Raw genomic sequence first — 16,804 nt, 5'->3', positions numbered from 1 at the left:
ATCATTCCACTGCTAACTTGAAATAAAAAACTGTCTTGCGACATTTCCCCACTTTATCTCCTGGGGTGAAAGAACTATTTTCTGTTGCTGAATTAGCAAGTGGAAAAGGCAGAAGGAGGAATGGCAGGGATTGCGAGGGGAAGCCTCTTTCTCTTCCAGAGGTTTCTTCTTCCTATTGCCCAGTTGAAAGGAAAGTGGACTTTTGCAGCAGTTCATTTTCTCTTCCTCAATAGATTAAGCGTTCAGCTAAACATCACAACTCTACTAGTTTCTTTGATTTCCTGATCTATTCTCCCACATGTACTGTGCAAACCCTATATTTAGGTACACTGAACTCACCAGTTGTATATTTTAGCATTGAATTGGTCACTGAGACCAAAGGGACAGTAAGCAATTGTAGTATTTATGGCTTAAGGAATAATCTGACAGCATATAGAAGTTCATCAGGTCTGCTTCCAGAAGGAGTAGGATCTATAAATTGATGGACAATTATACCTACCAGATAGCAATAGGATTTTAGAATCAGAAATATTTGGATTGGTAGGGACCTCTGGAGGTCTCATGGTCCAAACTCCACTCAGTGAAGGAAAAGCTTTGAAGTTAGATTATTTTGCTCAGAGTTGCTTCTCCAATGGAGACTGGAAAACTTTTAAGGATAGAGTTTCCACAATCTCTCTGAGCAACTTGTTCCAGTGTTGCACCTCTCATTATTGCTATTATTTTCTAATTTTCAAGCAGCAAGTTCTGACTCTTACTGTTAATGCTTTCATTGTTCATCTGCTGTCTTCTCTGTAACCACTCTTTAGGTAGTCAAAGGCTGCAATTAGATCCTCTCCCTCAGCCTTCTCCAGGCTAAACAAAAACAATTATCTTTGTCACTGTTCAACTACCATATGCTCCAACCCTTAACCATTTTACTTATGCCCCATTGTACTCTGCAGTTTTTGTTAATGTGCTAGGAGACTTGAAATTGAATGGAAGGTTCCAGCTGCATCCTCATAGATACCAAATAAAGAGAAATAATAACCCTCCATCAAGTTACTTGCTATGCTTTTGCTAATGCAGTTCAGTGTGTGGTTAGTCTTTATCACTTGTAAGGACACACTGCTCATCCTCAGCCTAGAACCCTCAGATCCTCTTCTGCATAGCTGCTACCCACCCATCCAATCTACATTCTATACCAAGTCATGAGTTTATTCTATCACAGGTGCCAAAGTGCTCATTTTCATTTTCTATACTTCATGAGGTTTTTGCTAGCACATATTTCCAGTTTATTGGGACCTCTCTGAATAGCAGACCAAACCCTCCAGTGTATGAACAACTGCTCAGTTTGGTGTCATCAACAAACTTGCTTAGCTTCCTGGTCTCACATTGTCCGGGTCACGGATGAAGATGTAAAATATTGTTGAGCACTATTGACTCTTGAGGAATAATATTTATAACCAAACACTGTCTTATCACATCCCTGCTCACTGCCTGAGATTGGACTAGAAGGCCTTTAAAAGTCCCTTCCAACCCAAACTATTCTATGATTCTATTCTTTGATACTATTCTTTGATTATATATCCACTGCTCTCCCCTATGCACAGAGCCAGTCAGTTTAAGGCACCTGCTGTTTGAACGTATTGATATCATTAACAGTTGGATTTTTAACACTGTGGTAGTAGAAATGGAGAGTATAATCAGTTCCTTCTTTTGGCTAAGAAGAACATGCTACATTGTTGAGATTGTCCCAGAATTCCCCTGTTCAAGTTGCATTTCAAAATATCAAGTCTATTATAGAACTTAAAATTGATCCTTGTACATTTTCTTCGTCATCTGTATTGCTACATAGAACAAGACTGTGCTTGAAGAAAGGGGGTTGTCACAAAACCAGTCACACTGTCACACCATGAAAAATTCGGTAGAGCTTTGGGGATATTAGAAAAAAAAAGTACATTTCTTTTTTCAGCAAACCCTTTGATGCTTCACCTGAACAGTACTTGAAACTGTAATTACCGTATCCTGAATCTTTTTAATTTATGCTGATGTTAAAGATGGAAGTGTCAAGAAATATACTGGAAGGGGCACAAGGAAACAAAGAAGGGATTACAGAGTCATGGCCCTACAAGAACATGATGGAGAAAAGTATTTCATTTTGTTAAAAGATAGATGCTACAGGGAGTCTTTCAAGTGTTCCTCCTCATCAAAGAAAAGTCAAAAGCTTATGAATGGCATAGAGGACTTTTTTCCTGGCTTAAAAATCCTTTGGAGTGCTATAAGGCTAAGATTAAGATTAAGACTACGATTAAGACCTATTCTCCTTTCCATAACCACCATCCTGAAGTAATTTTTCTTGGTTTTGCCCTCTGCAATCTTTTTTATTTTTATGAGATATTTATGTTAGTATGCTATGTAAGAAGTGCTTGGACTTGTGGAAAATACGTCAAATTGTTTAATGGTGCAAAAACCATCCTGCCATTTCTAAAATGCTATGAATATGCCATGCTTAGTCTTCCAGCTACGAAGTGAATCTCATTTAAGGACAAAATCTATTTAACTGTGTCGTTATTTTAATGTTGTGCATATATACACTAATGAACATTCTGAGTCAGTAGCTCCATAGTTTATGAGAGCATTCTCAAGAAGTTACGCTGTGATGACCTATTATGTGGATAAATTGTACTGTTCATAGTTACACTTTGGCTATCTAGCCTTCTTTATTGTGCTTCTTTTCCATCCTTCTGTCTCTATGGAGCTCCCGACAGTTCACCCCGTTTGCCAAATCCAGAACCCAAAAATTGGGAAAATTGCTATAAATTTCAGAGCTTTATTCTATAAAATAATTTAATGTCCCTTTTGGCTTCCCTTTTTTCCTAAAGAACTCTTACTCATTTCTTTCCATTTTTATAACTTTACAATACCCATTCACTTGTTTCCCTGGTGAGAAGCTAACAGGCTAAAACTCCTCCAGCATACTGTGGTTGCAAGTTACTTAATGAAGTTCTCAAGCCTTCCAGAAATCATCACTCTAATAGGATTTTGAGTTGGCTGGCTTTTTTTTCTCCTCTCCCTTGAAGTAGGAATACAAAGATGTCTGCTGGAATAGAATTGAAGCACATGATGACAGCAGCTGTTGGCAAGGAGAAGGAGCATTAAAATCCTTAAATATTCAGCTACTTTTCCAAAATTTAAACAGCATTTGAAAGAATGTCCTCTCCACTAAGGAAAAAAAAAAAAAGTATTTTCAGTAACAGAGGTACATTAATAGAGATTTTGTAGATGTAAAAAATATAGATGAACATCATAAACTCCCACGGGTCAAGTCCTTCATCTTGTTTTTTTATCATAACATACTGAAATAATCTGCTTATAAATTTAATATATCTTACGCAGTGCAGGGAGCTTCAGAAAAATATAAACAAAGTTTAAAAATTCGGGACTTAATATTAAAGAAACTCTCCTGAGTTTCTTGGCTTTGGAAGCTGTTTATATTCTAGTAAACAGAGCTGCTTTGATTAATTTGGAGTTGTGGAGTGAACGAAACAATGGTAACCACATAATTTTATTACTAATGCACAAACTAATTTCCAAATGAAAGATCATCCATGAAGTAATGACATAAGGAGATATACAATGCAAATTTTGCAAAGGTGTAGTTTGCATTGCAATGACCAAAACAATGCACATGTATGAAGGAACAGAAGAATACGGTCTCTAAATTTTTATGTGCTGTATTCCCCTTTACTTCAAGGGATTTTGAGTAAGCATCTGTCCTTGAATATAGGGAGGAATGGACATTTTGAGAACATTTGTTATCTAAAACTTCGAGACAATTTGCTGAAGCAAAAGTATTAAATTTTTAGGGTTATTTGTTAAATATTACATCTCTCAGCAGAACTGTCGATAGCAGGCAGTACTTCCTGTATGAGAATTTTGTTCTGATGGTTTCCTCCAGATTGCTGTATCACATACATCAGCTTATACTTTGCATGCTCTGTGTGTATGTGTAGCATGGTACCAGAGGAGTGAGACTATTTACAATGGAATGTAGTGAGAGGACAAGGGGAAATGGCTTCAAACTGAAAGAGAGTGGGTTTATATTTGATATTAGGATGAAAATCTTTACTGTGAGGGTGGTGAGGCACTGGAAGAGGTTGGCCAGAGAAGTGGTGGAGGCCCAATCCCTGGAAGTGTTTAAGACCAGGTTGGATGGAGCTATGAACTACCTGGTCCAGTGGATGGCATCCCTGTCCACGGCAGGGTGGTTGGAACTGTATAACCTTTAAGGCTGCTTCCAACCCAAACCATTCTATGACTCTGTGATAGTGAATACATACTTTTACACAGATTTGATCATTTTCAGTCTCTCTACAGTATCATCTTAAATTGGTAATTTTATTCTCAAGTTCAGTGTACTGGATCTCGGTCCCTGATGTGTGTGTTTCTTTTTGGGTGGCATGCAGGTGTTTCAGCAAACTATACAACCTCTGTTTTTAGACAATGTAGACAATGCAAAGATTAAACACTGAAAACTTTTTAACTAATTTTCATGTGTTTTGCCTACTTTCAGAGTTGGAGACAGTTTTTGACCTTGAAAGATAATTGCACAAATTCACTTCTATTAAGATCCCTCCCCATCCTCCCAATAATTTAATAAGTATAGGAGCCTGATAAATAAAGCGTGTAATGTCAGTGTTATGAAAGTTTAATCATTGGTCATTACAGTAGAACAAAGTAATTTAATAATTGCTCTGTGAAGTACCATTCCTGCATGTTAACTAAGTGCTGTTGGATGGTAGGCATCTGAAGAAATGTGTAGAATCTCTCCAGAGCACAACAGTCACTGTCTGTACTGCCAATGGCATGCCTCCACAGCAGGTATCTCTACCCCACAGTCTAATGCAGAGATGTTGGCTCACAGAACAACAAAGGACCTGCTTCCTGGACAGCTGAACTTTGGTTAGCTTTACAAATAACCTGGCAGCAGGTATGTAGTATGAGCTCCCGGAGTAGAGCTATTCCTGTGCTCTGGGTTTGCGTAATGCTCAGCACAAAGAATATCTGTGATTTCTTTCCTGTCCCTGATGTATTGCAAAATGCTGTGATATCCTTCCCTGTGCTTTGTTGTGTTAGACTGTAGACAGTGATGGTCTACCCATTCCTTTGATCACTCAGTAGTCTAGTAGGCACCTGGTTGCTTCCTCCAAAAGCATGTATAGTGCTGCAGATGTAACTCAGAGGGGTCTCTATATAATAATTTAGTTGGCTGTCCTTTTCTGAGAAAGTGCAGAGCTAATCAAGAGAAACTGAAGGAGAGATACTTCTGTAATTCTGAAATAGATTCAAGAATATATCTAATGCAGTTCCAGTTTCAAAATTTTCTGCATCTGATCTGTAAACAAACCTGTTGAACAGATCCTTGTCCTGATGTCACTGTTGTGTTTTACCTATGATTTGAAACCCTAATTCAGTATATTTTAACTTTACATCTGAATCTGATTTTTAGCTGTGCACATATAATCCTACAGACTCAGGACCTAAGACCTTAGACATTTGGTTTTGGCTTACATTGAAATGCCCTGACCAATTACACGTAAGGGATAAATAAACATGGTGATTGAGATATGTGCATAGGTTATATCCTAATAATTTCTATCCATAAATAAAACTCAGTAAATAAGACCACACTGTAGACACCAGGGAGAAAAAGTGATATATAGGCTATTAAGTCAGAAAAGCAAAAACCAGATGCATAGTAGACAAAACGAGAAACTCTCTGCACTGTGGTATGTCAAAAATGTTCATTATTCTTTTTTCAGCTGCTAGTACTAGACTATTTGTCAGTGTCATTAAACATTCCCATGTAATAGACTGCCAGTACCTCCTAACTGTATAAAGGCCCTTGTTAGAATTTCAGAACAAGCAAATATATTTTTAAAGAAAACCCCAAATTCCTATAGTTCATTTTCATCATGGTGAGATTATCTTAGCATCCCAGATCTTAAAATGACTTATATTTTTCTCTCTCTTACATCTTATAATGAAGTCAGAACTTAATCTTCGGGGGTTTATCAAAAAATACTCCAAAAAACCGAATAAAAAAAGGCAAAAAGATAATTATCTTTTTTGTAAAAGAAAAAAATAGAATCAAAAGGATGAATGAATCTTGAGAAAGTAAATCTTTCTCCTGCTATTCATTTCTCCAAAAGCAACCTTTCCAGTAGAAAGATGTTGAATAAGGTTATTTCTTCAAGGAAAACATGTTCTACTCTGAAAAAAGGTGAATGACTCTACTTTCTTGAGTAAAGTCTTTATCAATTAGCTGCCCTTAATGGACATGTGAAAAACAAGAGTAAAAATGCATGTATTTCAGAGTAGTTAAAACAATGATATCCAGAGAATGATGTCTTGAGCGGTAACAGAAAAATATTTCAAAGAATGCTAAAAATAATATAAGGACCACATATTTTGATTACTGGCTATAAAGTTAAGTCAGAGGGCTACACTATAATATCCTTACACTGAATATTCTCAGTGAGGATGCTGGAAAAAGGTGGCTAAGGAGGAGTTAATAATCTTCTTAACTTTACACCTATTAAATAAGAAGCAACAATTAGCTGATAGGATACAAGAGAAAGAAATTTTAAGGACTGAATATCTTCTATTATTAACATTTTGATTTGCATTTGCATTTACAATTTACTGGTCCCATCATTAAAATCATAAAAAATAATGAATACAGTAAACTTCCAACAATTTGTTCCTTAAAAATGAAGACCAGGGAAAGAATAAAGAGCACATCAACACAGTGACATCGACAAGTCAGAGTAATGACACATTAAAATGTGTCAAATAATCATGTAAGTATTGTGACTGGCAGGTAAAAGTCACAAGACTTTGGATGAAGTCATTGTCTCTGTGACCAAAAAGAAGAAAACCAGGAAATTCTGTGTATATCTGTATAACCAGTAATTTTCTCAGCATAGAATGGTTATACCTCTAATGCATTTAAGTTCTTCCATGAAATAATAAAATCAGGACACTTCATTGTTGAACAATAAATTAAACTCTAGGAAAAGGTCTTCCTTGTAACCTTCCTGTTATGTGGCATACGATAAATAGAGGAAAACATATTAGAAATACTCTGAATCTGGAAAAGACAGTAGGGAAAAAATTATGCATTTCTGACAAGTGTTTAAGTGTGTGGGCTTCAGTGGACCTTCAGTGTGGGCTCTGTATCATTTTTGTATATCTATATAAGGATGAAAAATTCTTCTTAAACATTAAAAAAATTGGAACTGATAACCTGGTATTCTCCTGGCATGGGCTTAAGTGTCAGGTGGTTTTGTAGTGGTCTAGACTTAACAGTTGAAAGGTTATAATTCTTTACTGGAGGGCAATAAAGTATTTCTACTAGATTTCTGTGATTCATCAAACTCATAGAATCAAAAAGCTGTGTAATTTTCTGACCACGTGGTTTGAACAGATCTGAACATTGTTAAAAAGACAAGTTTTCTTTGTTTCTGAAAGGATTGTTTAATGGCTTGGAGACTACCCAAAGAGTTTAATGGCTTGGAGACTACCCACTTCACTCTACAGAAGTTCAGGTTTCTGACTGCCTAATTTTATTTCTTCAGTGTTTTCTGGAATAAACATTAAATCAATATTCCTATGCTGATTCCAGCTTCCATACCAAACTTGTATTTGTTTCTCTTCAGTAAAGATGTTGTGCTTCTCTTTTCCTTAGGTTCTTTTTAAGAAACAAAACTCAAGACAGTGTCTTTGCACTGCATTATTTTAAAATGTTCTTAGCAACTTATCTGTTGTTATACTTCATGAGCAGTGACTTTGTAAGCAATAGGAGAACAAGTGTTTTGATTTTAAGGGAATCTTTGATTCAATTTTTGTTCTGGACAATTAGTTCTACTGTGAATTGTCCCTATATATAATATAATCAGAGACAATTGTGCAGCAGGTAAGATTATTATTGACCTTCGTTGATTTCTTGGATTTTGAGTAAGGGTTAATTGCAATTTTCTATGGTATGGATTTTTTTGATACACAGGTCAATCAGCAGCAGCAGCAATTGGGGTGAAGAGAGTTTATGAGAACACTCAGTTTTGTTTTTGGTTACAGCTGGCATCTTTATGGGACAGTGTGGATGTAGCTTAAATGAGAATATGCGCTACAATAGCCTAAATAGTTAAGACAAACAATGCTGTAAATGTCATTGGGAATTATAACTCTCCAAATGTCCTAAAAGGAAGAGTACATCCTTAACTCCCTGTGTTTTGCACCCTTATGCCAACTCCATATCTCCCCTTCACACACTCTTTATTACTGCAATTACTGGGGGAATGCATGAAGAAAATGATGCCAAGACAGAAATTCAGGATAGGAAGCAATGTCGGCTACAGGAAATTAATTGCAGATGCTTTGTTTACTCTTCCTGGCTTCCCTTTTGTATCAGTGTTGCTCATATCCTTTTTAAAATGTGCTTCTAGATATTGTTGGCAAAATAGATCAATCACTCAAAAAGGATGGTGCAGTCACATAAAGTTTAGATCACCACTGGGGTTTTTTTGTTTGCTTGTTTTTTTTTGGTTGGGTTTGTTTTGTTTTGTTTTCATTTTCCCAGTTTAAGGAGTGAAGTGTATCTCAGAAAAGTTTAGAAGTGAATTCCACTAGTTTATAATTAGCTCAAGGTATCAATTTTTGCACTAGGGTCTATTTTTGCGTTGACTGGAATTTTATTTGACAAGCACTGATCTTCAGACGTTAAATTCCTTGACACGGGCATTTCAAAGCTATTAGAGGCTCTGCTTCTCTTTCATTGACATCAACACAGCACCTTCAAAAGCTCTATGATAAGTTCAAAACATTTGACAGTTGTTTATACATTCATATAAATTTGAACTCATGCAAATTTCAAAACAGGATACAAGGCACACAAAGTTGTTCCTATTTTTAAGGAAAATCCATCTACCTCTCAAATGATAGTCTTCCCCTCTCTTAGGAGTGGCTCATTAACAAACTGTAACTCCTATGGTCTTCCCTTTTGGGCTATGAGTCATTCTAGCTCTGCTATGCTGTGTTCTTCCCTCCCTTGTGTACAAAATGGGCATGCACTGTTAGTTTTACTGCAAAGTAATTTCTGCTGCCTCTTAAATTCAGCTTTAGGAATTTGAAACATAGCTTTGAAGCATGTTCAGTTTCAAGAGTCCTACAGTCTGTCAGTGCTTCCTGGCTGCAATCTGGAATGTGCAGTTTTATTATAGCAAGCATTTCTTCATCATGGATTCTTTATATAATATGTGCACAACTTACAGTTAATGGTGTGGAAATGTTTTATTGCAACTTCCTCTTTTAAGTAGATGTGTTTCTAAATTATTTTGCCTAAAGCATCTGTTATGCCTCCTGTAACTCATTCAGTATTAAATCCGACTTTCGTTTAGACTCCAAACTGCATGAAGCGTATAAAAGGAATCTCATCTTGCTTAGTGCCTCCTTACCCTACTTTGTCAGACTTTTGGTGAGGAATATCTTGTGTTTATCCACAGGTTTAAACTCCAGTCAAGGTAAAATAATGCACAAATGGAAGAATTAACAACACTGTAAACTGACAATACAGTTGACAATACAGTGTATTGAAATTCAATAGCAGATGGGCAAAGAATTAAAGGAAAATTGTACTTAATTAACTTATAAACCAGAAAACACTCTTTCTGCTTCAGCTGTGATCTTAACATGATGGGAAGCAGAGAATCAGATTGTGCAATTATGCCTCTGGTTGTATCTTAGTAATTGAAACTCTCCTTTGAGTTTCCTTCATCAGAATATACTTTTCTTGGCCTAACATTTTCCTTCTTGCAAGCAGTTTTTTCTCTGAAGTCTACCGACCTCCAGACAGTTTTAATCCTTTCCTGTATAACATGTAATCTACTTCTTCTCTAAGAGAAGGATGACTGTAACTCCAAATTAATGTATGGCTTTACTTAGAGATGCAAGCATCTCTTTGTTGGGCTGGGTATCCTTTCTTGAAAGGATAGTTTCTGTACTTGAAAGGCTAGTTGTGAACTCCTCATTCCAGCAAAGGACAAACCTCTCCTCTGTTTCTATTGGTTCACTGAAAAGTTCAGTGAACTTCAGCATCACTTTTCTTTCCACCTGCTCTTCTATTCTTAGCATTTTGGAAAAATCTTCTCTTCCATTTTAGATGGGCCAGGAAGCTTACCATTCTACCTGAGATAGCTGGAGTTGGAACAATAAATTAGTTTGGTCACAAATCAGACCTATGGGTTTTTTATATGTTCTCTGACTTCTGTTATCAGAAGTCAAGAAAACGTGCAAATTTTTATTTATTGGATAGCTTATTTTGGTCTGGTTCTCTATACCAGGTAATAAAAATTCCACTTTTAAGAATATTATAGAAAAATGGTACCATTACACAGGGGAACAAAAGAAAATGACCTCAAGTTATTACTTGCAAAGGAAACTATATTGGTGGCAAATAGTGATGAGTCAAAGACAGATGAGTAAGCACCTTTTCAGTGGAATTCCACTTTATGAAATAGGTTTTTTTTAATAAAAGAAAGTTAGCATTTTTAGCTACGAATAATGCAGAGGATACTTCTGCAGTCCTTAACTTGGATCTTCCTTTCAGTGCTCTACAAAAACAGTGTACTTCTATTTGAACTGTGTTATATTTGTAATCTAAAAACTGGTGTTAATGCCTGAAGAATGACATGCCTTTGCAGCAAGGAGGAGCAAATACTGGTCTAGTTTTTCAGAACTGAAAGGGTTAAGGAAATTAGCCATAAACTGTGATCCTGCTTTGTTTACTTCACTTATTTTGGATTAAGTTATTCAGACGAAGAACAGCCAAGGTAAGACACACTTTTTTCAATAGTATACCTTTTGCACTGGATGTGTCTTCCTACAGAACTCAATTAGTTTTGTTTCACATGTCCCTAAAGTATTTTTGATAATTTGTATTGTACTATACCAGGCAATACCACTAACTCTACCTTGAGAATCTGATCCTCAATTGCGTATTATCCAATAAAATAGAGTAGCTTTCAGATTGTGATGAGCAAATTTTGCCTCCACAAGCATATACTGGTTTTGGTGATTCCTGGAAAGGAAGTGATATGGTTTGAAGCTGGCTCCCTGCCAAGTCTCCAAACCTTACCACAAGAAGTCCGTCCCCCCCCAAACCTCAGGGAGAAGAGGGAGAAAACCAACCAAGAAAAACCGAAACGAGAGAGACAGCTAAAGCAATATATATATATATATATATATATATATATACACTTATGTTACGGGTATATACAATTGAAATATATATACAATTTCACAAGGGAATGGGAAGGGGGAAGGGAAAAGGAACAAAACCAAAATAAAATATATATATATCCCGATTAGTAGCCCAATATCTAACAACTAAAAGAGTTAGCAAAGAAATATCTCACTACTCTCCTTGGGACAACCGAGAGTCGCTCTGGAATGATCGCCGGCAACCTCTGTCTCCCAACCAGGCCTCGCTCCCCAACACGAGAGACTCAACAGCAGGGAACCTGCACCTCCAAGCCACCGGAAGGAAAGAGAGCGAAGGCCTCTCCTCCTTTCTTCTTATAGCCTGGTTTACGTAAAAATCGTAGGGAATGCTGGGTAAATCTGGGCCCTTCCTTGGTTACAAACTGGTCACCAAGGAAGGCCTAGACCAAACTACCACAGGAAGACAGAAAAATTTTTGAAGAGATAGGCAATCTGGAAGGAGGAATGTGAAAAAAAATGTTCTATAAGGGTATAATTGGTATAAAAGATGTCATCTGTAAATGTTAAGTGTTTTACAGAAGATTTGTTGAGGAGCTTGATACTGAAATTTGAAAAAAGTAGAAGATTACAGACATGAGTTAAATGTTGGGCTACATTTTCATATGCAGTATAATCATGTTGTGGTATGACTTTATAAATATCCCCTATCTAAATCCTGATTCAGGAAGTCTAGAAGTTTGAAAATTCAAATCTCTAAACTAAATATCTGGAGTACCGCTCAGTCCTACTGCTTTTCTATCTTTGTTCTAGTTACCTTAAAACGTGGCTGTAAACTTTGAAGGAAATGAACAACACTCAGACAGACAAACATCTATTTTCATTTTAATCAATGGCTTTTAAATCATAGTATCTCATTTTATATTTTAGTTCTTCATTTATTGTTGATGTTCTTTGGATCTTCTTATATGAGGCAGATCTGTTACTTGATAGGTACAAATTGACTTAGTGGAATTTAAGCTGTGTTGTTCTCTCCAAACTATTTGGATATTTTCAATGCTATATGAAATTACCAGCTCATTCTCCTTTAACTTAAGGTGTTAGAATAAGTTTAAACGATAATCTTCATACTATACATATATTAGCTCTATTGCGGAAAAGACCACCAATATATTCCAATTAAATCTCTTTTTTCATTATTAGAAATAGAGGTGCTTTTATAAACACTGCCAGAGATTTTTTGTCAGTTCTTTTTGTTTGGGATTATTTTCTGTATTAAGAGCATTACATTTAGACTTAATTTAGTAGGATTGTTTAATAGGAAAAATCTACCTTAGAAGAAATGATACAATAATAGAATTGATTTCTACGCAGGAATTAAATTTTATTTCTTTATTTTCTGTCAATCAACTTAGCTCTACTGACTCCAATAAAATTATGCTAACCTACATTAGCTGAAAATGTGGTACATTATGCAAATCTTCTAGTGGTAGTCTCTTTTTTACATTATTATACACCCCCAGTGTTGCACCTTATCTTGTTATCTGCCCTATATGCCTCCTTCTTCACATCCCTTCTTCCTACCCAAATAGAAGTTATCAGCTTCCCTCATCTGTTTGTTTTATTCCCCTTACCCCAAATCAAGTATCTTCTGCTCTGTCTCCTATTTCATACTGCATTTATGAGGAGTGCTTATTACACCATCTCATTTTCTGCCTTCATATACTTTCCCTAACTTTGCTCCCTGTTTTGCTCAGTAACAATTTTGTGGTGTTATAGCTGCTCAGCACTGCTGTGCTGATCTCTTTACTTGTTCTCCCATTGGGCAGTGTTTACTGGTTGTCTCTTGCTGAGTTCACAGTGTGTATGGTCTTGAAACAGAAAAGATGTTACAATTTCTTCATTTTGAGTTTATAGAAGAAGTAGCATATGAGAGCTATTTATGAGGGAATATAAATTAATGTGAATTTGCTCAGTATGGTAAATTCACAGTTCATGACCAGAGAACATCAGACAAAATATATTTTATGTAGAAATCACATAGAAAGTTGTGTGCTGGATTTTCTTCACTTTTTCTTCCTTTTTTTCTTCCTTTTTTTTTTTTTTTTTTGAAGGTGTGTTTTAATGAGTTTAGGAATTTCCCAAAAATAATTGTTAAAAATTTCCTTATATGTACTGCTCTACTTACAGGGTATATCTGCAGGTCAGTAAATTCACTACCTTCCAGTCGGAACTCTGGAAAATGCTCATATTGATGTCTGAATGTCCCTCAAGTGTGGGGTAAGAGAAAAAGAAGAAAGGGAAGAGTTAATTAAATAGGTACTTGTACAAATATCCTCCTAGGCTTTGAAAACATGTTCAACTTCATTTCTATTTAGCACTTCTGGTGTAGCTATGCGCAAGACCAAAGACCGTAATTCCATGCATTTTTTATTTGATACTTCTCCATGTCTTGATAGGCCCAAAAGGCTTTTCTTACATTCGGACTTGTTGGGGTTTTCCCCCTCTCTGCATAGTGTTCCTATCTGAGGTAATGCTTTCACCCAGTATTATTTTTTTTTTTTCTCAGCTGCTGCATGTGATTTCCTAAATAATTTGTTTCAGCTTTATGTTCTCAAGACTCCATTGACTTCAAAAGATTCACAACTCAATCTACACTAGCAGCATCTTTGCATGGAAAAATATGTCTGTTTTTTAAAAATACTTCAGTGACAAAATTTTTGATTATATCAACTTCCCTATAGATCAGAGCAATTTTGAATAGCAAACATTTTATTTGGAAAATTAAAACTTAATCGATGGGGTTTTTTAGCTATTGGAAATTTAAATATCAGAAAGTATGTTTATCAGAAAGTATGCCTTTAAACTCCTCATAACAAATTCTTCATACTTACTGTTTTTCACTATATAAACAGAAAGAGGTAGTGAAAGTATACCATAGAGTTTGTACAAAGCAAGTCAAACCCAACTTTTTCATTCCTTCTGAAGTTTATTTTTTTCTTATTAATTAGGGCCTCAAATTATAAATGTTTATGCAGATTTCTAAAGCTTCATCAAAGGTCCTTACAGCATAATGCAATTAAGTTTCAGTTGATTAGGCAATTATCAATAAATGAGATTTTTTTTTCTATGTGAACAATGCACTCAGTTAAACTGGTTTGTGGAACTAATATGATAAAAGGAATACTGTGGGAGGGTTGTCACATGTATTATGCAAACTTAAAAAATCCTTGGAATTTGGAACTTTCAGCATTCTGTTCTCCCTCTGGCGTCTATTGATTTTTTGATAGGGAAAACCAGATAAGATGTAAATTATTGCCCATTTTTTTCCTCTTTAAGTCAATTATTCACCATAAGTTATGGCTAGGAGATATTTGCATGTTTAATTCAAGCTTAGTTGTGGAAAAAAAATCTGTGCTTTGTACTTTTAAAACATTTTAATTAAAGCAATGGCATTTATGAATATGAAACAAGTGATAAATGCATTTTGTTTGTTCAAGAGATTACTGATGGATGACAATACTCTAAGTCAGAAGAGATTTGCAGTTTCCTTAAAGTCTTGTAAAGCTTTCAGTGTTTAACCTAGAACAATGCTTTTCTAACTTGAAAGTAGACACTGCAGCAAATAGTAAACCCCTTTTTATTCATGGTGCAATATTTTTTACTGGAGACTAATGTATATGTAGAGCATACAACCTAAAATAAATGACAGAATATGAAGACCATATGCTTATCCTCTTTTTATATGTTTTACAAGATGTGCATTTATTTGAAAACATTCTAATCCTTTAACACCAATATTGCATGCTGAGACAGGCATATCCGACCAAGAAGTCTGAAAAGGAAGAATGTTTATTCATATCTATATTTGATAGATTAGGGATATTGTGTAACCAGGTTTTGCTAATGAAGCATCAAATGCTTTCCTGACAGACAAAGAAATTTTAAAACTACACTGAATAACGTCTTATATCTTATTGTTCATGCTGCCCTTGTGACTTCTGTAATTTTTTCCCCACATACCATAAGCAAAATGAAGACAATGGGACCATTTAGGTGAAGCACATATTTAAATATTTTACCAGATTTCAGTCAGAGGCTTTTTTCTTCTAGAATCCAGCCTAACTCAACACAGGCAATATTTGCCTAAATTAGGAGTTCGATCTTTTCCCTGAATTGATTTTAATAGTACCACTAGTATTTCATTGGTCTTTTGAATCTCTTTCTAATCTTTTTTATATTTATATCTATAAAATGTATATTTCTTCTCATCCAAGAATTTGTTGAACACAATTTTCTTTATCACATCCTTGCCATTTACTTAAAGTAGACTACATGCATATATGATCTACATATATAGACTTTATGTAGCATAAATGTACAAATATATCAGAAAGAGAGAGAAGTTCAGTCATTACTTCATAGAAAATATCGTTTCTTTTCCCCCCTGTTTAAAAACAGGAATTAAATATACTTCTCTGGATTTTTTTTTCCTAAATAACCTTAATATTTCCTTTTGCTGTTATTAGGGTATTAAACTGAGAGTTTAAAAGTTTTGAATTTGAAAGATGTTTATGAAATTAATTTTTTAATTTAAAAATACTAATAAATATTTTGTTGGCAAAGTACTGCAACAGCGGTTCATCTTATTAAATTAGTTTTTCTCTTATGCCAAATTATAACTATAGCCACATTTTCCTGATGCATATTACTTTTTGAGGAACTTGTATTTTTCAATAAAAAAGATATTTATTGGAAAAACCTCAGAGCAATTATTCTGTTCATATGAGATACAAGTTCCTCTCATACTGACAACAAATTCAGAGATCATTTCTTAGGGATGAATACACAGAGGAAAATGAAGAAAGGCAGGAACACTGATCATAGAATCATAGAATCATAGAATCGATTGGGTTGGAAAAGACCTCCGAGATCATCGAGTCCAACCCTTGGTCCAAATCCAGTCCATTTACTAGATCATGGCACTCAGTGCCACGTCCAATCTGCGTTTAAAAATCTCCAGGGATGGTGAAGCCACCACCTCTCTGGGCAGCCCATTCCAATGCCTGATTACTCTCTCTGTAAAGAATTTTCTCCTGATATCCAACTTAAATTTCCCCTGGCGGAGCTTAAGCCCCATGCCCCCTTGTCCTATTGCTGAGTGCCTGAGAGAAGAGACCAACCCCCACCTGGCTAGAACTTCCCTTCAGGTAGTTATAGACGGTGATGAGGTCACCTCTGAGCCTCCTCTTCTCCAGGCTAAACAACCCCAGCTCCCTCAGCCTCGCCCCATAGGACTTATGCTCCAGTCCCTTCACCAGCCTTGTTGCTCTTCTCTGGACCCGCTCCAGCACCTCAATATCCTTTCTGAACTGAGGGGCCCAGAACTGAACACAATACGCAAGGTGTGGCCTCACCAACGCAGAGTACAGGGGAAGGATCACTTCCCTGCTCCTGCTGGCCACGCTATTTTTGATACAGGACAAGATCCCATTGGCCTTCTTGGCCACCTGGGCACACTGTTGGCTCATGTTGAGCTTCCTGTCAA

At 35.9% G+C, this 16,804-nt stretch overlaps 1 protein-coding gene across 1 annotated transcript in view; it reads left to right on the top strand.

Moving 5' to 3' along the window:
• Positions 1–16,804, top strand: part of CNTNAP2 (contactin associated protein 2) — a 1,021,678-nt gene that overhangs the window by 128,319 nt on the left and 876,555 nt on the right. The gene's annotated exons all lie outside the window — the stretch shown is intronic.

Source organism: Pipra filicauda, unplaced genomic scaffold (assembly GCF_003945595.2).
Source record: "Pipra filicauda isolate LSUMZ 115617 unplaced genomic scaffold, ASM394559v2 scaffold137_size4652046_pilon, whole genome shotgun sequence".
NCBI classification, from domain to species: domain Eukaryota; kingdom Metazoa; phylum Chordata; class Aves; order Passeriformes; family Pipridae; genus Pipra; species Pipra filicauda.
The sequence above is the reverse complement of the archived record's forward strand: the minus strand, read 5'-3'. Positions and strand labels throughout refer to the sequence as shown.